The following is a 23,035-nucleotide window of genomic DNA, read 5'->3' as shown; positions in this document are numbered from 1 at the left end:
CATATTTCGTGGCGCACGAGGCAACGAGTTATCAGAGCTCTGCAACCTATGAGTCGACCCCCGTTCCCAGATCTCAGTCTTTACGCACGCGTGCTTCCCTCATGCCGTCGCAAAAAAAAAAAAAAAAAAAGAAAAAAAAGAAAACTGATTATATTTCGTGGCGCACGAGGCAACGAGTTATCAGAGCTCTGCAACCTATGAGTCGACCCCCGTTCCCAGATCTCAGTCTTTACGCACGCGTGCTTCCCTCATGCCGTCGCAAAAAAAAAAAAAAAAAAAAAAGAAAACTGATCATATTTCGTGGCGCACGAGGCAACGAGTTATCAGAGCTCTGCAACCTATGAGTCGACCCCCGTTCCCAGATCTCAGTCTTTACGCACGCGTGCTTCCCTCATGCCGTCGCAAAAAAAAAAAAAAAAAAAAAAAAAAGAGAATTGATCATATTTCGTGGCGCACGAGGCAACGAGTTATCAGAGCTCTGCAACCTATGAGTCGACCCCCGTTCCCAGATCTCAGTCTTTACGCACGCGTGCTTCCCTCATGCCGTCGCAAAAAAAAAAAAAAAAAAAAGAAAACTGATCATATTTCGTGGCGCACGAGGCAACGAGTTATCAGAGCTCTGCAACCTATGAGTCGACCCCCGTTCCCAGATCTCAGTCTTTACGCACGCGTGCTTCCCTCATGCCGTCGCAAAAAAAAAAAAAAAAAAGAAAAAAAAGAAAACTGATCATATTTCGTGGCGCACGAGGCAACGAGTTATCAGAGCTCTGCAACCTATGAGTCGACCCCCGTTCCCAGATCTCAGTCTTTACGCACGCGTGCTTCCCTCATGCCGTCGCAAAAAAAAAAAAAAAAAAAAAAAGAAAACTGATCATATTTCGTGGCGCACGAGGCAACGAGTTATCAGAGCTCTGCAACCTATGAGTCGACCCCCGTTCCCAGATCTCAGTCTTTACGCACGCGTGCTTCCCTCATGCCGTCGCAAAAAAAAAAAAAAAAAAAAGAGAATTGATCATATTTCGTGGCGCACGAGGCAACGAGTTATCAGAGCTCTGCAACCTATGAGTCGACCCCCGTTCCCAGATCTCAGTCTTTACGCACGCGTGCTTCCCTCATGCCGTCGCAAAAAAAAAAAAAAAAAAAAAAAGAAAACTGATCATATTTCGTGGCGCACGAGGCAACGAGTTATCAGAGCTCTGCAACCTATGAGTCGACCCCCGTTCCCAGATCTCAGTCTTTACGCACGCGTGCTTCCCTCATGCCGTCGCAAAAAAAAAAAAAAAAGAAAAAAAAGAAAACTGATCATATTTCGTGGCGCACGAGGCAACGAGTTATCAGAGCTCTGCAACCTATGAGTCGACCCCCGTTCCCAGATCTCAGTCTTTACGCACGCGTGCTTCCCTCATGCCGTCGCAAAAAAAAAAAAAAAAGAAAAAAAAGAAAACTGATCATATTTCGTGGCGCACGAGGCAACGAGTTATCAGAGCTCTGCAACCTATGAGTCGACCCCCGTTCCCAGATCTCAGTCTTTACGCACGCGTGCTTCCCTCATGCCGTCGCAAAAAAAAAAAAAAAAAAAAAAGAAAACTGATCATATTTCGTGGCGCACGAGGCAACGAGTTATCAGAGCTCTGCAACCTATGAGTCGACCCCCGTTCCCAGATCTCAGTCTTTACGCACGCGTGCTTCCCTCATGCCGTCGCAAAAAAAAAAAAAAAAAAGAAAAAAAAGAAAACTGATCATATTTCGTGGCGCACGAGGCAACGAGTTATCAGAGCTCTGCAACCTATGAGTCGACCCCCGTTCCCAGATCTCAGTCTTTACGCACGCGTGCTTCCCTCATGCCGTCGCAAAAAAAAAAAAAAAAAAAAAAAAGAAAACTGATCATATTTCGTGGCGCACGAGGCAACGAGTTATCAGAGCTCTGCAACCTATGAGTCGACCCCCGTTCCCAGATCTCAGTCTTTACGCACGCGTGCTTCCCTCATGCCGTCGCAAAAAAAAAAAAAAAAAAAAAAAAAAGAAAACTGATCATATTTCGTGGCGCACGAGGCAACGAGTTATCAGAGCTCTGCAACCTATGAGTCGACCCCCGTTCCCAGATCTCAGTCTTTACGCACGCGTGCTTCCCTCATGCCGTCGCAAAAAAAAAAAAAAAAAAGAAAAAAAAGAAAACTGATCATATTTCGTGGCGCACGAGGCAACGAGTTATCAGAGCTCTGCAACCTATGAGTCGACCCCCGTTCCCAGATCTCAGTCTTTACGCACGCGTGCTTCCCTCATGCCGTCGCAAAAAAAAAAAAAAAAAAAAAAAAAAGAAAACTGATCATATTTCGTGGCGCACGAGGCAACGAGTTATCAGAGCTCTGCAACCTATGAGTCGACCCCCGTTCCCAGATCTCAGTCTTTACGCACGCGTGCTTCCCTCATGCCGTCGCAAAAAAAAAAAAAAAAAAAAAAAGAAAACTGATCATATTTCGTGGCGCACGAGGCAACGAGTTATCAGAGCTCTGCAACCTATGAGTCGACCCCCGTTCCCAGATCTCAGTCTTTACGCACGCGTGCTTCCCTCATGCCGTCGCAAAAAAAAAAAAAAAAAAAAAAAAAAAAGAGAATTGATCATATTTCGTGGCGCACGAGGCAACGAGTTATCAGAGCTCTGCAACCTATGAGTCGACCCCCGTTCCCAGATCTCAGTCTTTACGCACGCGTGCTTCCCTCATGCCGTCGCAAAAAAAAAAAAAAAAAAAAAAGAAAACTGATCATATTTTGTGGCGCACGAGGCAACGAGTTATCAGAGCTCTGCAACCTATGAGTCGACCCCCGTTCCCAGATCTCAGTCTTTACGCACGCGTGCTTCCCTCATGCCGTCGCAAAAAAAAAAAAAAAAAGAAAAAAAAGAAAACTGATCATATTTCGTGGCGCACGAGGCAACGAGTTATCAGAGCTCTGCAACCTATGAGTCGACCCCCGTTCCCAGATCTCAGTCTTTACGCACGCGTGCTTCCCTCATGCCGTCGCAAAAAAAAAAAAAAAAAAAAGAAAAAAAAGAAAACTGATCATATTTCGTGGCGCACGAGGCAACGAGTTATCAGAGCTCTGCAACCTATGAGTCGACCCCCGTTCCCAGATCTCAGTCTTTACGCACGCGTGCTTCCCTCATGCCGTCGCAAAAAAAAAAAAAAAAAAAAAAAGAGAATTGATCATATTTCGTGGCGCACGAGGCAACGAGTTATCAGAGCTCTGCAACCTATGAGTCGACCCCCGTTCCCAGATCTCAGTCTTTACGCACGCGTGCTTCCCTCATGCCGTCGCAAAAAAAAAAAAAAAAAAAAAAAGAGAATTGATCATATTTCGTGGCGCACGAGGCAACGAGTTATCAGAGCTCTGCAACCTATGAGTCGACCCCCGTTCCCAGATCTCAGTCTTTACGCACGCGTGCTTCCCTCATGCCGTCGCAAAAAAAAAAAAAAAAAAAAAAAAGAAAACTGATCATATTTCGTGGCGCACGAGGCAACGAGTTATCAGAGCTCTGCAACCTATGAGTCGACCCCCGTTCCCAGATCTCAGTCTTTACGCACGCGTGCTTCCCTCATGCCGTCGCAAAAAAAAAAAAAAAAGAAAAAAAAGAAAACTGATCATATTTCGTGGCGCACGAGGCAACGAGTTATCAGAGCTCTGCAACCTATGAGTCGACCCCCGTTCCCAGATCTCAGTCTTTACGCACGCGTGCTTCCCTCATGCCGTCGCAAAAAAAAAAAAAAAAAAAGAAAAAAAAGAAAACTGATCATATTTCGTGGCGCACGAGGCAACGAGTTATCAGAGCTCTGCAACCTATGAGTCGACCCCCGTTCCCAGATCTCAGTCTTTACGCACGCGTGCTTCCCTCATGCCGTCGCAAAAAAAAAAAAAAAAAAAAAAAAAGAAAACTGATCATATTTCGTGGCGCACGAGGCAACGAGTTATCAGAGCTCTGCAACCTATGAGTCGACCCCCGTTCCCAGATCTCAGTCTTTACGCACGCGTGCTTCCCTCATGCCGTCGCAAAAAAAAAAAAAAAAAAGAAAAAAAAGAAAACTGATCATATTTCGTGGCGCACGAGGCAACGAGTTATCAGAGCTCTGCAACCTATGAGTCGACCCCCGTTCCCAGATCTCAGTCTTTACGCACGCGTGCTTCCCTCATGCCGTCGCAAAAAAAAAAAAAAAAAAAAAAAAAAAGAAAACTGATCATATTTCGTGGCGCACGAGGCAACGAGTTATCAGAGCTCTGCAACCTATGAGTCGACCCCCGTTCCCAGATCTCAGTCTTTACGCACGCGTGCTTCCCTCATGCCGTCGCAAAAAAAAAAAAAAAAAAAAAAAAAAGAAAACTGATCATATTTCGTGGCGCACGAGGCAACGAGTTATCAGAGCTCTGCAACCTATGAGTCGACCCCCGTTCCCAGATCTCAGTCTTTACGCACGCGTGCTTCCCTCATGCCGTCGCAAAAAAAAAAAAAAAAAAGAAAAAAAAGAAAACTGATCATATTTCGTGGCGCACGAGGCAACGAGTTATCAGAGCTCTGCAACCTATGAGTCGACCCCCGTTCCCAGATCTCAGTCTTTACGCACGCGTGCTTCCCTCATGCCGTCGCAAAAAAAAAAAAAAAAAAAAAAAAAGAAAACTGATCATATTTCGTGGCGCACGAGGCAACGAGTTATCAGAGCTCTGCAACCTATGAGTCGACCCCCGTTCCCAGATCTCAGTCTTTACGCACGCGTGCTTCCCTCATGCCGTCGCAAAAAAAAAAAAAAAAAAAAAAAAGAAAACTGATCATATTTCGTGGCGCACGAGGCAACGAGTTATCAGAGCTCTGCAACCTATGAGTCGACCCCCGTTCCCAGATCTCAGTCTTTACGCACGCGTGCTTCCCTCATGCCGTCGCAAAAAAAAAAAAAAAAAAAAAAAAAGAAAACTGATCATATTTCGTGGCGCACGAGGCAACGAGTTATCAGAGCTCTGCAACCTATGAGTCGACCCCCGTTCCCAGATCTCAGTCTTTACGCACGCGTGCTTCCCTCATGCCGTCGCAAAAAAAAAAAAAAAAAAAGAAAAAAAAGAAAACTGATCATATTTCGTGGCGCACGAGGCAACGAGTTATCAGAGCTCTGCAACCTATGAGTCGACCCCCGTTCCCAGATCTCAGTCTTTACGCACGCGTGCTTCCCTCATGCCGTCGCAAAAAAAAAAAAAAAAAAAAAAAAAAAGAAAACTGATCATATTTCGTGGCGCACGAGGCAACGAGTTATCAGAGCTCTGCAACCTATGAGTCGACCCCCGTTCCCAGATCTCAGTCTTTACGCACGCGTGCTTCCCTCATGCCGTCGCAAAAAAAAAAAAAAAAAAAAAAAAAAGAAAACTGATCATATTTCGTGGCGCACGAGGCAACGAGTTATCAGAGCTCTGCAACCTATGAGTCGACCCCCGTTCCCAGATCTCAGTCTTTACGCACGCGTGCTTCCCTCATGCCGTCGCAAAAAAAAAAAAAAAAAAGAAAAAAAAGAAAACTGATCATATTTCGTGGCGCACGAGGCAACGAGTTATCAGAGCTCTGCAACCTATGAGTCGACCCCCGTTCCCAGATCTCAGTCTTTACGCACGCGTGCTTCCCTCATGCCGTCGCAAAAAAAAAAAAAAAAAAAAAAAAAGAAAACTGATCATATTTCGTGGCGCACGAGGCAACGAGTTATCAGAGCTCTGCAACCTATGAGTCGACCCCCGTTCCCAGATCTCAGTCTTTACGCACGCGTGCTTCCCTCATGCCGTCGCAAAAAAAAAAAAAAAAAAAAAAAAGAAAACTGATCATATTTCGTGGCGCACGAGGCAACGAGTTATCAGAGCTCTGCAACCTATGAGTCGACCCCCGTTCCCAGATCTCAGTCTTTACGCACGCGTGCTTCCCTCATGCCGTCGCAAAAAAAAAAAAAAAAAAAAAAAAAGAAAACTGATCATATTTCGTGGCGCACGAGGCAACGAGTTATCAGAGCTCTGCAACCTATGAGTCGACCCCCGTTCCCAGATCTCAGTCTTTACGCACGCGTGCTTCCCTCATGCCGTCGCAAAAAAAAAAAAAAAAAGAAAAAAAAGAAAACTGATCATATTTCGTGGCGCACGAGGCAACGAGTTATCAGAGCTCTGCAACCTATGAGTCGACCCCCGTTCCCAGATCTCAGTCTTTACGCACGCGTGCTTCCCTCATGCCGTCGCAAAAAAAAAAAAAAAAAAAAAAAAAAAAGAAAACTGATCATATTTCGTGGCGCACGAGGCAACGAGTTATCAGAGCTCTGCAACCTATGAGTCGACCCCCGTTCCCAGATCTCAGTCTTTACGCACGCGTGCTTCCCTCATGCCGTCGCAAAAAAAAAAAAAAAAAAAAAAAAGAAAACTGATCATATTTCGTGGCGCACGAGGCAACGAGTTATCAGAGCTCTGCAACCTATGAGTCGACCCCCGTTCCCAGATCTCAGTCTTTACGCACGCGTGCTTCCCTCATGCCGTCGCAAAAAAAAAAAAAAAAAAAAAAAAAAAAGAGAATTGATCATATTTCGTGGCGCACGAGGCAACGAGTTATCAGAGCTCTGCAACCTATGAGTCGACCCCCGTTCCCAGATCTCAGTCTTTACGCACGCGTGCTTCCCTCATGCCGTCGCAAAAAAAAAAAAAAAAAAAAAAGAAAACTGATCATATTTTGTGGCGCACGAGGCAACGAGTTATCAGAGCTCTGCAACCTATGAGTCGACCCCCGTTCCCAGATCTCAGTCTTTACGCACGCGTGCTTCCCTCATGCCGTCGCAAAAAAAAAAAAAAAAAAGAAAAAAAAGAAAACTGATCATATTTCGTGGCGCACGAGGCAACGAGTTATCAGAGCTCTGCAACCTATGAGTCGACCCCCGTTCCCAGATCTCAGTCTTTACGCACGCGTGCTTCCCTCATGCCGTCGCAAAAAAAAAAAAAAAAAAAGAAAAAAAAGAAAACTGATCATATTTCGTGGCGCACGAGGCAACGAGTTATCAGAGCTCTGCAACCTATGAGTCGACCCCCGTTCCCAGATCTCAGTCTTTACGCACGCGTGCTTCCCTCATGCCGTCGCAAAAAAAAAAAAAAAAAAAAAAAAGAGAATTGATCATATTTCGTGGCGCACGAGGCAACGAGTTATCAGAGCTCTGCAACCTATGAGTCGACCCCCGTTCCCAGATCTCAGTCTTTACGCACGCGTGCTTCCCTCATGCCGTCGCAAAAAAAAAAAAAAAAAAAAAAAAAAGAGAATTGATCATATTTTGTGGCGCACGAGGCAACGAGTTATCAGAGCTCTGCAACCTATGAGTCGACCCCCGTTCCCAGATCTCAGTCTTTACGCACGCGTGCTTCCCTCATGCCGTCGCAAAAAAAAAAAAAAAAAAAAAAAGAAAACTGATCATATTTCGTGGCGCACGAGGCAACGAGTTATCAGAGCTCTGCAACCTATGAGTCGACCCCCGTTCCCAGATCTCAGTCTTTACGCACGCGTGCTTCCCTCATGCCGTCGCAAAAAAAAAAAAAAAAGAAAAAAAAGAAAACTGATCATATTTCGTGGCGCACGAGGCAACGAGTTATCAGAGCTCTGCAACCTATGAGTCGACCCCCGTTCCCAGATCTCAGTCTTTACGCACGCGTGCTTCCCTCATGCCGTCGCAAAAAAAAAAAAAAAAAGAAAAAAAAGAAAACTGATCATATTTCGTGGCGCACGAGGCAACGAGTTATCAGAGCTCTGCAACCTATGAGTCGACCCCCGTTCCCAGATCTCAGTCTTTACGCACGCGTGCTTCCCTCATGCCGTCGCAAAAAAAAAAAAAAAAAAAAAAGAAAACTGATCATATTTCGTGGCGCACGAGGCAACGAGTTATCAGAGCTCTGCAACCTATGAGTCGACCCCCGTTCCCAGATCTCAGTCTTTACGCACGCGTGCTTCCCTCATGCCGTCGCAAAAAAAAAAAAAAAAAGAAAAAAAAGAAAACTGATCATATTTCGTGGCGCACGAGGCAACGAGTTATCAGAGCTCTGCAACCTATGAGTCGACCCCCGTTCCCAGATCTCAGTCTTTACGCACGCGTGCTTCCCTCATGCCGTCGCAAAAAAAAAAAAAAAAAAAAAAAAAAGAAAACTGATCATATTTCGTGGCGCACGAGGCAACGAGTTATCAGAGCTCTGCAACCTATGAGTCGACCCCCGTTCCCAGATCTCAGTCTTTACGCACGCGTGCTTCCCTCATGCCGTCGCAAAAAAAAAAAAAAAAAAAAAAAAAAGAAAACTGATCATATTTCGTGGCGCACGAGGCAACGAGTTATCAGAGCTCTGCAACCTATGAGTCGACCCCCGTTCCCAGATCTCAGTCTTTACGCACGCGTGCTTCCCTCATGCCGTCGCAAAAAAAAAAAAAAAAAAGAAAAAAAAGAAAACTGATCATATTTCGTGGCGCACGAGGCAACGAGTTATCAGAGCTCTGCAACCTATGAGTCGACCCCCGTTCCCAGATCTCAGTCTTTACGCACGCGTGCTTCCCTCATGCCGTCGCAAAAAAAAAAAAAAAAAAAAAAAAGAAAACTGATCATATTTCGTGGCGCACGAGGCAACGAGTTATCAGAGCTCTGCAACCTATGAGTCGACCCCCGTTCCCAGATCTCAGTCTTTACGCACGCGTGCTTCCCTCATGCCGTCGCAAAAAAAAAAAAAAAAAAAAAAAAAGAAAACTGATCATATTTCGTGGCGCACGAGGCAACGAGTTATCAGAGCTCTGCAACCTATGAGTCGACCCCCGTTCCCAGATCTCAGTCTTTACGCACGCGTGCTTCCCTCATGCCGTCGCAAAAAAAAAAAAAAAAAAAAAAAAAAGAGAATTGATCATATTTCGTGGCGCACGAGGCAACGAGTTATCAGAGCTCTGCAACCTATGAGTCGACCCCCGTTCCCAGATCTCAGTCTTTACGCACGCGTGCTTCCCTCATGCCGTCGCAAAAAAAAAAAAAAAAAAAAAAGAAAACTGATCATATTTTGTGGCGCACGAGGCAACGAGTTATCAGAGCTCTGCAACCTATGAGTCGACCCCCGTTCCCAGATCTCAGTCTTTACGCACGCGTGCTTCCCTCATGCCGTCGCAAAAAAAAAAAAAAAAAGAAAAAAAAGAAAACTGATCATATTTCGTGGCGCACGAGGCAACGAGTTATCAGAGCTCTGCAACCTATGAGTCGACCCCCGTTCCCAGATCTCAGTCTTTTCGCACGCGTGCTTCCCTCATGCCGTCGCAAAAAAAAAAAAAAAAAAAAGAAAAAAAAGAAAACTGATCATATTTCGTGGCGCACGAGGCAACGAGTTATCAGAGCTCTGCAACCTATGAGTCGACCCCCGTTCCCAGATCTCAGTCTTTACGCACGCGTGCTTCCCTCATGCCGTCGCAAAAAAAAAAAAAAAAAAAAAAGAGAATTGATCATATTTCGTGGCGCACGAGGCAACGAGTTATCAGAGCTCTGCAACCTATGAGTCGACCCCCGTTCCCAGATCTCAGTCTTTACGCACGCGTGCTTCCCTCATGCCGTCGCAAAAAAAAAAAAAAAAAAAAAAAAGAGAATTGATCATATTTCGTGGCGCACGAGGCAACGAGTTATCAGAGCTCTGCAACCTATGAGTCGACCCCCGTTCCCAGATCTCAGTCTTTACGCACGCGTGCTTCCCTCATGCCGTCGCAAAAAAAAAAAAAAAAAAAAAAGAAAACTGATCATATTTCGTTCGCACGAGGCAACGAGTTATCAGAGCTCTGCAACCTATGAGTCGACCCCCGTTCCCAGATCTCAGTCTTTACGCACGCGTGCTTCCCTCATGCCGTCGCAAAAAAAAAAAAAAAAGAAAAAAAAGAAAACTGATCATATTTCGTGGCGCACGAGGCAACGAGTTATCAGAGCTCTGCAACCTATGAGTCGACCCCCGTTCCCAGATCTCAGTCTTTACGCACGCGTGCTTCCCTCATGCCGTCGCAAAAAAAAAAAAAAAAAAGAAAAAAAAGAAAACTGATCATATTTCGTGGCGCACGAGGCAACGAGTTATCAGAGCTCTGCAACCTATGAGTCGACCCCCGTTCCCAGATCTCAGTCTTTACGCACGCGTGCTTCCCTCATGCCGTCGCAAAAAAAAAAAAAAAAAAAAAAGAAAACTGATCATATTTCGTGGCGCACGAGGCAACGAGTTATCAGAGCTCTGCAACCTATGAGTCGACCCCCGTTCCCAGATCTCAGTCTTTACGCACGCGTGCTTCCCTCATGCCGTCGCAAAAAAAAAAAAAAAAAGAAAAAAAAGAAAACTGATCATATTTCGTGGCGCACGAGGCAACGAGTTATCAGAGCTCTGCAACCTATGAGTCGACCCCCGTTCCCAGATCTCAGTCTTTACGCACGCGTGCTTCCCTCATGCCGTCGCAAAAAAAAAAAAAAAAAAAAGAAAAAAAAGAAAACTGATCATATTTCGTGGCGCACGAGGCAACGAGTTATCAGAGCTCTGCAACCTATGAGTCGACCCCCGTTCCCAGATCTCAGTCTTTACGCACGCGTGCTTCCCTCATGCCGTCGCAAAAAAAAAAAAAAAAAAAAAAAGAGAATTGATCATATTTCGTGGCGCACGAGGCAACGAGTTATCAGAGCTCTGCAACCTATGAGTCGACCCCCGTTCCCAGATCTCAGTCTTTACGCACGCGTGCTTCCCTCATGCCGTCGCAAAAAAAAAAAAAAAAAAAAAAAAAGAGAATTGATCATATTTTGTGGCGCACGAGGCAACGAGTTATCAGAGCTCTGCAACCTATGAGTCGACCCCCGTTCCCAGATCTCAGTCTTTACGCACGCGTGCTTCCCTCATGCCGTCGCAAAAAAAAAAAAAAAAAAAAAAAGAAAACTGATCATATTTCGTGGCGCACGAGGCAACGAGTTATCAGAGCTCTGCAACCTATGAGTCGACCCCCGTTCCCAGATCTCAGTCTTTACGCACGCGTGCTTCCCTCATGCCGTCGCAAAAAAAAAAAAAAAAGAAAAAAAAGAAAACTGATCATATTTCGTGGCGCACGAGGCAACGAGTTATCAGAGCTCTGCAACCTATGAGTCGACCCCCGTTCCCAGATCTCAGTCTTTACGCACGCGTGCTTTCCTCATGCCGTCGCAAAAAAAAAAAAAAAAAGAAAAAAAAGAAAACTGATCATATTTCGTGGCGCACGAGGCAACGAGTTATCAGAGCTCTGCAACCTATGAGTCGACCCCCGTTCCCAGATCTCAGTCTTTACGCACGCGTGCTTCCCTCATGCCGTCGCAAAAAAAAAAAAAAAAAAAAAGAAAACTGATCATATTTCGTGGCGCACGAGGCAACGAGTTATCAGAGCTCTGCAACCTATGAGTCGACCCCCGTTCCCAGATCTCAGTCTTTACGCACGCGTGCTTCCCTCATGCCGTCGCAAAAAAAAAAAAAAAAAGAAAAAAAAGAAAACTGATCATATTTCGTGGCGCACGAGGCAACGAGTTATCAGAGCTCTGCAACCTATGAGTCGACCCCCGTTCCCAGATCTCAGTCTTTACGCACGCGTGCTTCCCTCATGCCGTCGCAAAAAAAAAAAAAAAAAAAAAAAAAGAAAACTGATCATATTTCGTGGCGCACGAGGCAACGAGTTATCAGAGCTCTGCAACCTATGAGTCGACCCCCGTTCCCAGATCTCAGTCTTTACGCACGCGTGCTTCCCTCATGCCGTCGCAAAAAAAAAAAAAAAAAAAAAAAAAAGAAAACTGATCATATTTCGTGGCGCACGAGGCAACGAGTTATCAGAGCTCTGCAACCTATGAGTCGACCCCCGTTCCCAGATCTCAGTCTTTACGCACGCGTGCTTCCCTCATGCCGTCGCAAAAAAAAAAAAAAAAAGAAAAAAAAGAAAACTGATCATATTTCGTGGCGCACGAGGCAACGAGTTATCAGAGCTCTGCAACCTATGAGTCGACCCCCGTTCCCAGATCTCAGTCTTTACGCACGCGTGCTTCCCTCATGCCGTCGCAAAAAAAAAAAAAAAAAAAAAAAAGAAAACTGATCATATTTCGTGGCGCACGAGGCAACGAGTTATCAGAGCTCTGCAACCTATGAGTCGACCCCCGTTCCCAGATCTCAGTCTTTACGCACGCGTGCTTCCCTCATGCCGTCGCAAAAAAAAAAAAAAAAAAAAAAAAGAAAACTGATCATATTTCGTGGCGCACGAGGCAACGAGTTATCAGAGCTCTGCAACCTATGAGTCGACCCCCGTTCCCAGATCTCAGTCTTTACGCACGCGTGCTTCCCTCATGCCGTCGCAAAAAAAAAAAAAAAAAAAAAAAAAAAAGAGAATTGATCATATTTCGTGGCGCACGAGGCAACGAGTTATCAGAGCTCTGCAACCTATGAGTCGACCCCCGTTCCCAGATCTCAGTCTTTACGCACGCGTGCTTCCCTCATGCCGTCGCAAAAAAAAAAAAAAAAAAAAAAGAAAACTGATCATATTTTGTGGCGCACGAGGCAACGAGTTATCAGAGCTCTGCAACCTATGAGTCGACCCCCGTTCCCAGATCTCAGTCTTTACGCACGCGTGCTTCCCTCATGCCGTCGCAAAAAAAAAAAAAAAAAGAAAAAAAAGAAAACTGATCATATTTCGTGGCGCACGAGGCAACGAGTTATCAGAGCTCTGCAACCTATGAGTCGACCCCCGTTCCCAGATCTCAGTCTTTTCGCACGCGTGCTTCCCTCATGCCGTCGCAAAAAAAAAAAAAAAAAAAAAGAAAAAAAAGAAAACTGATCATATTTCGTGGCGCACGAGGCAACGAGTTATCAGAGCTCTGCAACCTATGAGTCGACCCCCGTTCCCAGATCTCAGTCTTTACGCACGCGTGCTTCCCTCATGCCGTCGCAAAAAAAAAAAAAAAAAAAAAGAGAATTGATCATATTTCGTGGCGCACGAGGCAACGAGTTATCAGAGCTCTGCAACCTATGAGTCGACCCCCGTTCCCAGATCTCAGTCTTTACGCACGCGTGCTTCCCTCATGCCGTCGCAAAAAAAAAAAAAAAAAAAAAAAAGAGAATTGATCATATTTCGTGGCGCACGAGGCAACGAGTTATCAGAGCTCTGCAACCTATGAGTCGACCCCCGTTCCCAGATCTCAGTCTTTACGCACGCGTGCTTCCCTCATGCCGTCGCAAAAAAAAAAAAAAAAAAAAAAAGAAAACTGATCATATTTCGTTCGCACGAGGCAACGAGTTATCAGAGCTCTGCAACCTATGAGTCGACCCCCGTTCCCAGATCTCAGTCTTTACGCACGCGTGCTTCCCTCATGCCGTCGCAAAAAAAAAAAAAAAAGAAAAAAAAGAAAACTGATCATATTTCGTGGCGCACGAGGCAACGAGTTATCAGAGCTCTGCAACCTATGAGTCGACCCCCGTTCCCAGATCTCAGTCTTTACGCACGCGTGCTTCCCTCATGCCGTCGCAAAAAAAAAAAAAAAAAAGAAAAAAAAGAAAACTGATCATATTTCGTGGCGCACGAGGCAACGAGTTATCAGAGCTCTGCAACCTATGAGTCGACCCCCGTTCCCAGATCTCAGTCTTTACGCACGCGTGCTTCCCTCATGCCGTCGCAAAAAAAAAAAAAAAAAAAAAAGAAAACTGATCATATTTCGTGGCGCACGAGGCAACGAGTTATCAGAGCTCTGCAACCTATGAGTCGACCCCCGTTCCCAGATCTCAGTCTTTACGCACGCGTGCTTCCCTCATGCCGTCGCAAAAAAAAAAAAAAAAAAAAAAAGAGAATTGATCATATTTCGTGGCGCACGAGGCAACGAGTTATCAGAGCTCTGCAACCTATGAGTCGACCCCCGTTCCCAGATCTCAGTCTTTACGCACGCGTGCTTCCCTCATGCCGTCGCAAAAAAAAAAAAAAAAAAAAAAAAGAAAACTGATCATATTTCGTGGCGCACGAGGCAACGAGTTATCAGAGCTCTGCAACCTATGAGTCGACCCCCGTTCCCAGATCTCAGTCTTTACGCACGCGTGCTTCCCTCATGCCGTCGCAAAAAAAAAAAAAAGAAAAAAAAGAAAACTGATCATATTTCGTGGCGCACGAGGCAACGAGTTATCAGAGCTCTGCAACCTATGAGTCGACCCCCGTTCCCAGATCTCAGTCTTTACGCACGCGTGCTTCCCTCATGCCGTCGCAAAAAAAAAAAAAAAAAAAAAAGAAAACTGATCATATTTCGTGGCGCACGAGGCAACGAGTTATCAGAGCTCTGCAACCTATGAGTCGACCCCCGTTCCCAGATCTCAGTCTTTACGCACGCGTGCTTCCCTCATGCCGTCGCAAAAAAAAAAAAAAAAAAAAGAAAACTGATCATATTTCGTGGCGCACGAGGCAACGAGTTATCAGAGCTCTGCAACCTATGAGTCGACCCCCGTTCCCAGATCTCAGTCTTTACGCACGCGTGCTTCCCTCATGCCGTCGCAAAAAAAAAAAAAAAAAAAAAGAGAATTGATCATATTTCGTGGCGCACGAGGCAACGAGTTATCAGAGCTCTGCAACCTATGAGTCGACCCCCGTTCCCAGATCTCAGTCTTTACGCACGCGTGCTTCCCTCATGCCGTCGCAAAAAAAAAAAAAAAAAAAAAAAGAAAACTGATCATATTTCGTGGCGCACGAGGCAACGAGTTATCAGAGCTCTGCAACCTATGAGTCGACCCCCGTTCCCAGATCTCAGTCTTTACGCACGCGTGCTTCCCTCATGCCGTCGCAAAAAAAAAAAAAAAAAAAGAGAATTGATCATATTTCGTGGCGCACGAGGCAACGAGTTATCAGAGCTCTGCAACCTATGAGTCGACCCCCGTTCCCAGATCTCAGTCTTTACGCACGCGTGCTTCCCTCATGCCGTCGCAAAAAAAAAAAAAAAAAAAAAAAAGAAAACTGATCATATTTCGTGGCGCACGAGGCAACGAGTTATCAGAGCTCTGCAACCTATGAGTCGACCCCCGTTCCCAGATCTCAGTCTTTACGCACGCGTGCTTCCCTCATGCCGTCGCAAAAAAAAAAAAAAAAAAAAAAAGAAAACTGATCATATTTCGTGGCGCACGAGGCAACGAGTTATCAGAGCTCTGCAACCTATGAGTCGACCCCCGTTCCCAGATCTCAGTCTTTACGCACGCGTGCTTCCCTCATGCCGTCGCAAAAAAAAAAAAAAAAAAAAAAAAAAAGAAAACTGATCATATTTTGTGGCGCACGAGGCAACGAGTTATCAGAGCTCTGCAACCTATGAGTCGACCCCCGTTCCCAGATCTCAGTCTTTACGCACGCGTGCTTCCCTCATGCCGTCGCAAAAAAAAAAGGAAAAAAAGAAAACTGATCATATTTCGTGGCGCACGAGGCAACGAGTTATCAGAGCTCTGCAACCTATGAGTCGACCCCCGTTCCCAGATCTCAGTCTTTACGCACGCGTGCTTCCCTCATGCCGTCGCAAAAAAAAAAAAAAAAAAAAAAGAAAATTGATCATATTTCGTGGCGCACGAGGCAACGAGTTATCAGAGCTCTGCAACCTATGAGTCGACCCCCGTTCCCAGATCTCAGTCTTTACGCACGCGTGCTTCCCTCATGCCGTCGCAAAAAAAAAAAAAGGAAAAAAAGAAAACTGATCATATTTCGTGGCGCACGAGGCAACGAGTTATCAGAGCTCTGCAACCTATGAGTCGACCCCCGTTCCCAGATCTCAGTCTTTACGCACGCGTGCTTCCCTCATGCCGTCGCAAAAAAAAAAAAAAAAAAAAAAAAAGAGAATTGATCATATTTCGTGGCGCACGAGGCAACGAGTTATCAGAGCTCTGCAACCTATGAGTCGACCCCCGTTCCCAGATCTCAGTCTTTACGCACGCGTGCTTCCCTCATGCCGTCGCAAAAAAAAAAAAAAAAAGGAAAAAAAGAAAACTGATCATATTTCGTGGCGCACGAGGCAACGAGTTATCAGAGCTCTGCAACCTATGAGTCGACCCCCGTTCCCAGATCTCAGTCTTTACGCACGCGTGCTTCCCTCATGCCGTCGCAAAAAAAAAAAAAAGGAAAAAAAGAAAACTGATCATATTTCGTGGCGCACGAGGCAACGAGTTATCAGAGCTCTGCAACCTATGAGTCGACCCCCGTTCCCAGATCTCAGTCTTTACGCACGCGTGCTTCCCTCATGCCGTCGCAAAAAAAAAAAAAAGAGAATTGATCATATTTCGTGGCGCACGAGGCAACGAGTTATCAGAGCTCTGCAACCTATGAGTCGACCCCCGTTCCCAGATCTCAGTCTTTACGCACGCGTGCTTCCCTCATGCCGTCGCAAAAAAAAAAAAAAGGAAAAAAAGAAAACTGATCATATTTCGTGGCGCACGAGGCAACGAGTTATCAGAGCTCTGCAACCTATGAGTCGACCCCCGTTCCCAGATCTCAGTCTTTACGCACGCGTGCTTCCCTCATGCCGTCGCAAAAAAAAAAAAAAGGAAAAAAAGAAAACTGATCATATTTCGTGGCGCACGAGGCAACGAGTTATCAGAGCTCTGCAACCTATGAGTCGACCCCCGTTCCCAGATCTCAGTCTTTACGCACGCGTGCTTCCCTCATGCCGTCGCAAAAAAAAAAAAAAAAAAAAAGAAAACTGATCATATTTTGTGGCGCACGAGGCAACGAGTTATCAGAGCTCTGCAACCTATGAGTCGACCCCCGTTCCCAGATCTCAGTCTTTACGCACGCGTGCTTCCCTCATGCCGTCGCAAAAAAAAAAAAAAAAAAAAAAAAGAAAACTGATCATATTTCGTGGCGCACGAGGCAACGAGTTATCAGAGCTCTGCAACCTATGAGTCGACCCCCGTTCCCAGATCTCAGTCTTTACGCACGCGTGCTTCCCTCATGCCGTCGCAAAAAAAAAAAAAAAAAAAAAAGAGAATTGATCATATTTCGTGGCGCACGAGGCAACGAGTTATCAGAGCTCTGCAACCTATGAGTCGACCCCCGTTCCCAGATCTCAGTCTTTACGCACGCGTGCTTCCCTCATGCCGTCGCAAAAAAAAAAAAAAAAAAAAAAGAAGAAAACTGATCATATTTCGTGGCGCACGAGGCAACGAGTTATCAGAGCTCTGCAACCTATGAGTCGACCCCCGTTCCCAGATCTCAGTCTTTACGCACGCGTGCTTCCCTCATGCCGTCGCAAAAAAAAAAAAAAAAAAAAAAAAGAAAACTGATCATATTTCGTGGCGCACGAGGCAACGAGTTATCAGAGCTCTGCAACCTATGAGTCGACCCCCGTTCCCAGATCTCAGTCTTTACGCACGCGTGCTTCCCTCATGCCGTCGCAAAAAAAAAAAAAAAAAAAAAAGAAGAAAACTGATCATATTTCGTGGCGCACGAGGCAACGAGTTATCAGAGCTCTGCAACCTATGAGTCGACCCCCGTTCCCAGATCTCAGTCTTTACGCACGCGTGCTTCCCTCATGCCGTCGCAAAAAAAAAAAAAAGGAAAAAAAGAAAACTGATCATATTTCGTGGCGCACGAGGCAACGAGTTATCAGAGCTCTGCAACCTATGAGTCGACCCCCGTTCCCAGATCTCAGTCTTTACGCACGCGTGCTTCCCTCATGCCGTCCGCAAAAAAAAAAAAAAAAAAAAAAAGAAAACTGATCATATTTTGTGGCGCACGAGGCAACGAGTTATCAGAGCTCTGCAACCTATGAGTCGACCCCCGTTCCCAGATCTCAGTCTTTACGCACGCGTGCTTCCCTCATGCCGTCGCAAAAAAAAAAAAAAAAAAAAAAAGAAAACTGATCATATTTCGTGGCGCACGAGGCAACGAGTTATCAGAGCTCTGCAACCTATGAGTCGACCCCCGTTCCCAGATCTCAGTCTTTACGCACGCGTGCTTCCCTCATGCCGTCGCAAAAAAAAAAAAAAAAAAAAAAGAAGAAAACTGATCATATTTCGTGGCGCACGAGGCAACGAGTTATCAGAGCTCTGCAACCTATGAGTCGACCCCCGTTCCCAGATCTCAGTCTTTACGCACGCGTGCTTCCCTCATGCCGTCGCAAAAAAAAAAAAAAAAAAAAAAAAAGAAAACTGATCATATTTCGTGGCGCACGAGGCAACGAGTTATCAGAGCTCTGCAACCTATGAGTCGACCCCCGTTCCCAGATCTCAGTCTTTACGCACGCGTGCTTCCCTCATGCCGTCGCAAAAAAAAAAAAAAAAAAAAAGAGAATTGATCATATTTCGTGGCGCACGAGGCAACGAGTTATCAGAGCTCTGCAACCTATGAGTCGACCCCCGTTCCCAGATCTCAGTCTTTACGCACGCGTGCTTCCCTCATGCCGTCGCAAAAAAAAAAAAAAAAAAAAAAGAAGAAAACTGATCATATTTCGTGGCGCACGAGGCAACGAGTTATCAGAGCTCTGCAACCTATGAGTCGACCCCCGTTCCCAGATCTCAGTCTTTACGCACGCGTGCTTCCCTCATGCCGTCGCAAAAAAAAAAAAAAAAAAAAAAAAGAAAACTGATCATATTTCGTGGCGCACGAGGCAACGAGTTATCAGAGCTCTGCAACCTATGAGTCGACCCCCGTTCCCAGATCTCAGTCTTTACGCACGCGTGCTTCCCTCATGCCGTCGCAAAAAAAAAAAAAAAAAAAAAAAAAGAAAACTGATCATATTTTGTGGCGCACGAGGCAACGAGTTATCAGAGCTCTGCAACCTATGAGTCGACCCCCGTTCCCAGATCTCAGTCTTTACGCACGCGTGCTTCCCTCATGCCGTCGCAAAAAAAAAAAAAAAAAAAAAAAAGAAAACTGATCATATTTCGTGGCGCACGAGGCAACGAGTTATCAGAGCTCTGCAACCTATGAGTCGACCCCCGTTCCCAGATCTCAGTCTTTACGCACGCGTGCTTCCCTCATGCCGTCGCAAAAAAAAAAAAAAAAAAAAAAAGAAGAAAACTGATCATATTTCGTGGCGCACGAGGCAACGAGTTATCAGAGCTCTGCAACCTATGAGTCGACCCCCGTTCCCAGATCTCAGTCTTTACGCACGCGTGCTTCCCTCATGCCGTCGCAAAAAAAAAAAAAAAAAAAAAAAAAGAAAACTGATCATATTTCGTGGCGCACGAGGCAACGAGTTATCAGAGCTCTGCAACCTATGAGTCGACCCCCGTTCCCAGATCTCAGTCTTTACGCACGCGTGCTTCCCTCATGCCGTCGCAAAAAAAAAAAAAAGGAAAAAAAGAAAACTGATCATATTTCGTGGCGCACGAGGCAACGAGTTATCAGAGCTCTGCAACCTATGAGTCGACCCCCGTTCCCAGATCTCAGTCTTTACGCACGCGTGCTTCCCTCATGCCGTCGCAAAAAAAAAAAAAAAAAAAAAAAGAAAACTGATCATATTTTGTGGCGCACGAGGCAACGAGTTATCAGAGCTCTGCAACCTATGAGTCGACCCCCGTTCCCAGATCTCAGTCTTTACGCACGCGTGCTTCCCTCATGCCGTCGCAAAAAAAAAAAAAAAAAAAAAAAAAGAAAACTGATCATATTTCGTGGCGCACGAGGCAACGAGTTATCAGAGCTCTGCAACCTATGAGTCGACCCCCGTTCCCAGATCTCAGTCTTTACGCACGCGTGCTTCCCTCATGCCGTCGCAAAAAAAAAAAAAAAAAAAAAAAGAAGAAAACTGATCATATTTCGTGGCGCACGAGGCAACGAGTTATCAGAGCTCTGCAACCTATGAGTCGACCCCCGTTCCCAGATCTCAGTCTTTACGCACGCGTGCTTCCCTCATGCCGTCGCAAAAAAAAAAAAAAAAAAAAAAAAAGAAAACTGATCATATTTCGTGGCGCACGAGGCAACGAGTTATCAGAGCTCTGCAACCTATGAGTCGACCCCCGTTCCCAGATCTCAGTCTTTACGCACGCGTGCTTCCCTCATGCCGTCGCAAAAAAAAAAAAAAAAAAAGAGAATTGATCATATTTCGTGGCGCACGAGGCAACGAGTTATCAGAGCTCTGCAACCTATGAGTCGACCCCCGTTCCCAGATCTCAGTCTTTACGCACGCGTGCTTCCCTCATGCCGTCGCAAAAAAAAAAAAAAAAAAAAAAGAAGAAAACTGATCATATTTCGTGGCGCACGAGGCAACGAGTTATCAGAGCTCTGCAACCTATGAGTCGACCCCCGTTCCCAGATCTCAGTCTTTACGCACGCGTGCTTCCCTCATGCCGTCGCAAAAAAAAAAAAAAAAAAAAAAAAAGAAAACTGATCATATTTCGTGGCGCACGAGGCAACGAGTTATCAGAGCTCTGCAACCTATGAGTCGACCCCCGTTCCCAGATCTCAGTCTTTACGCACGCGTGCTTCCCTCATGCCGTCGCAAAAAAAAAAAAAAAAAAAAAAAAAAGAAAACTGATCATATTTTGTGGCGCACGAGGCAACGAGTTATCAGAGCTCTGCAACCTATGAGTCGACCCCCGTTCCCAGATCTCAGTCTTTACGCACGCGTGCTTCCCTCATGCCGTCGCAAAAAAAAAAAAAAAAAAAAAAAAGAAAACTGATCATATTTCGTGGCGCACGAGGCAACGAGTTATCAGAGCTCTGCAACCTATGAGTCGACCCCCGTTCCCAGATCTCAGTCTTTACGCACGCGTGCTTCCCTCATGCCGTCGCAAAAAAAAAAAAAAAAAAAAAAGAAGAAAACTGATCATATTTCGTGGCGCACGAGGCAACGAGTTATCAGAGCTCTGCAACCTATGAGTCGACCCCCGTTCCCAGATCTCAGTCTTTACGCACGCGTGCTTCCCTCATGCCGTCGCAAAAAAAAAAAAAAAAAAAAAAAAAGAAAACTGATCATATTTCGTGGCGCACGAGGCAACGAGTTATCAGAGCTCTGCAACCTATGAGTCGACCCCCGTTCCCAGATCTCAGTCTTTACGCACGCGTGCTTCCCTCATGCCGTCGCAAAAAAAAAAAAAAAAAAAGAGAATTGATCATATTTCGTGGCGCACGAGGCAACGAGTTATCAGAGCTCTGCAACCTATGAGTCGACCCCCGTTCCCAGATCTCAGTCTTTACGCACGCGTGCTTCCCTCATGCCGTCGCAAAAAAAAAAAAAAAAAAAAAGAAGAAAACTGATCATATTTCGTGGCGCACGAGGCAACGAGTTATCAGAGCTCTGCAACCTATGAGTCGACCCCCGTTCCCAGATCTCAGTCTTTACGCACGCGTGCTTCCCTCATGCCGTCGCAAAAAAAAAAAAAAAAAAAAAAAAGAAAACTGATCATATTTCGTGGCGCACGAGGCAACGAGTTATCAGAGCTCTGCAACCTATGAGTCGACCCCCGTTCCCAGATCTCAGTCTTTACGCACGCGTGCTTCCCTCATGCCGTCGCAAAAAAAAAAAAAAAAAAAAGAGAATTGATCATATTTCGTGGCGCACGAGGCAACGAGTTATCAGAGCTCTGCAACCTATGAGTCGACCCCCGTTCCCAGATCTCAGTCTTTACGCACGCGTGCTTCCCTCATGCCGTCGCAAAAAAAAAAAAAAAAAAAAAAAGAGAATTGATCATATTTCGTGGCGCACGAGGCAACGAGTTATCAGAGCTCTGCAACCTATGAGTCGACCCCCGTTCCCAGATCTCAGTCTTTACGCACGCGTGCTTCCCTCATGCCGTCGCAAAAAAAAAAAAAAAAAAGAAAACTGATCATATTTCGTGGCGCACGAGGCAACGAGTTATCAGAGCTCTGCAACCTATGAGTCGACCCCCGTTCCCAGATCTCAGTCTTTACGCACGCGTGCTTCCCTCATGCCGTCGCAAAAAAAAAAAAAAAAAAAAAAAGAAAACTGATCATATTTTGTGGCGCACGAGGCAACGAGTTATCAGAGCTCTGCAACCTATGAGTCGACCCCCGTTCCCAGATCTCAGTCTTTACGCACGCGTGCTTCCCTCATGCCGTCGCAAAAAAAAAAAAAAAAAAAAAAAGAAAACTGATCATATTTCGTGGCGCACGAGGCAACGAGTTATCAGAGCTCTGCAACCTATGAGTCGACCCCCGTTCCCAGATCTCAGTCTTTACGCACGCGTGCTTCCCTCATGCCGTCGCAAAAAAAAAAAAAAAAAAGAGAATTGATCATATTTCGTGGCGCACGAGGCAACGAGTTATCAGAGCTCTGCAACCTATGAGTCGACCCCCGTTCCCAGATCTCAGTCTTTACGCACGCGTGCTTCCCTCATGCCGTCGCAAAAAAAAAAAAAAAAAAAAAAGAAGAAAACTGATCATATTTCGTGGCGCACGAGGCAACGAGTTATCAGAGCTCTGCAACCTATGAGTCGACCCCCGTTCCCAGATCTCAGTCTTTACGCACGCGTGCTTCCCTCATGCCGTCGCAAAAAAAAAAAAAAAAAAAAAAAGAAAACTGATCATATTTCGTGGCGCACGAGGCAACGAGTTATCAGAGCTCTGCAACCTATGAGTCGACCCCCGTTCCCAGATCTCAGTCTTTACGCACGCGTGCTTCCCTCATGCCGTCGCAAAAAAAAAAAAAAAAAAAAAAGAGAATTGATCATATTTCGTGGCGCACGAGGCAACGAGTTATCAGAGCTCTGCAACCTATGAGTCGACCCCCGTTCCCAGATCTCAGTCTTTACGCACGCGTGCTTCCCTCATGCCGTCGCAAAAAAAAAAAAAAAAAAAAAAAGAAGAAAACTGATCATATTTCGTGGCGCACGAGGCAACGAGTTATCAGAGCTCTGCAACCTATGAGTCGACCCCCGTTCCCAGATCTCAGTCTTTACGCACGCGTGCTTCCCTCATGCCGTCGCAAAAAAAAAAAAAAAAAAAAAGAGAATTGATCATATTTCGTGGCGCACGAGGCAACGAGTTATCAGAGCTCTGCAACCTATGAGTCGACCCCCGTTCCCAGATCTCAGTCTTTACGCA

The sequence above is a fragment of the Ixodes scapularis genome, unplaced genomic scaffold (assembly GCF_016920785.2).
Source record: "Ixodes scapularis isolate PalLabHiFi unplaced genomic scaffold, ASM1692078v2 PGA_scaffold3__209_contigs__length_174095766, whole genome shotgun sequence".
NCBI lineage: Eukaryota > Metazoa > Arthropoda > Arachnida > Ixodida > Ixodidae > Ixodes > Ixodes scapularis.
The sequence above is the reverse complement of the archived record's forward strand: the minus strand, read 5'-3'. Positions refer to the sequence as shown.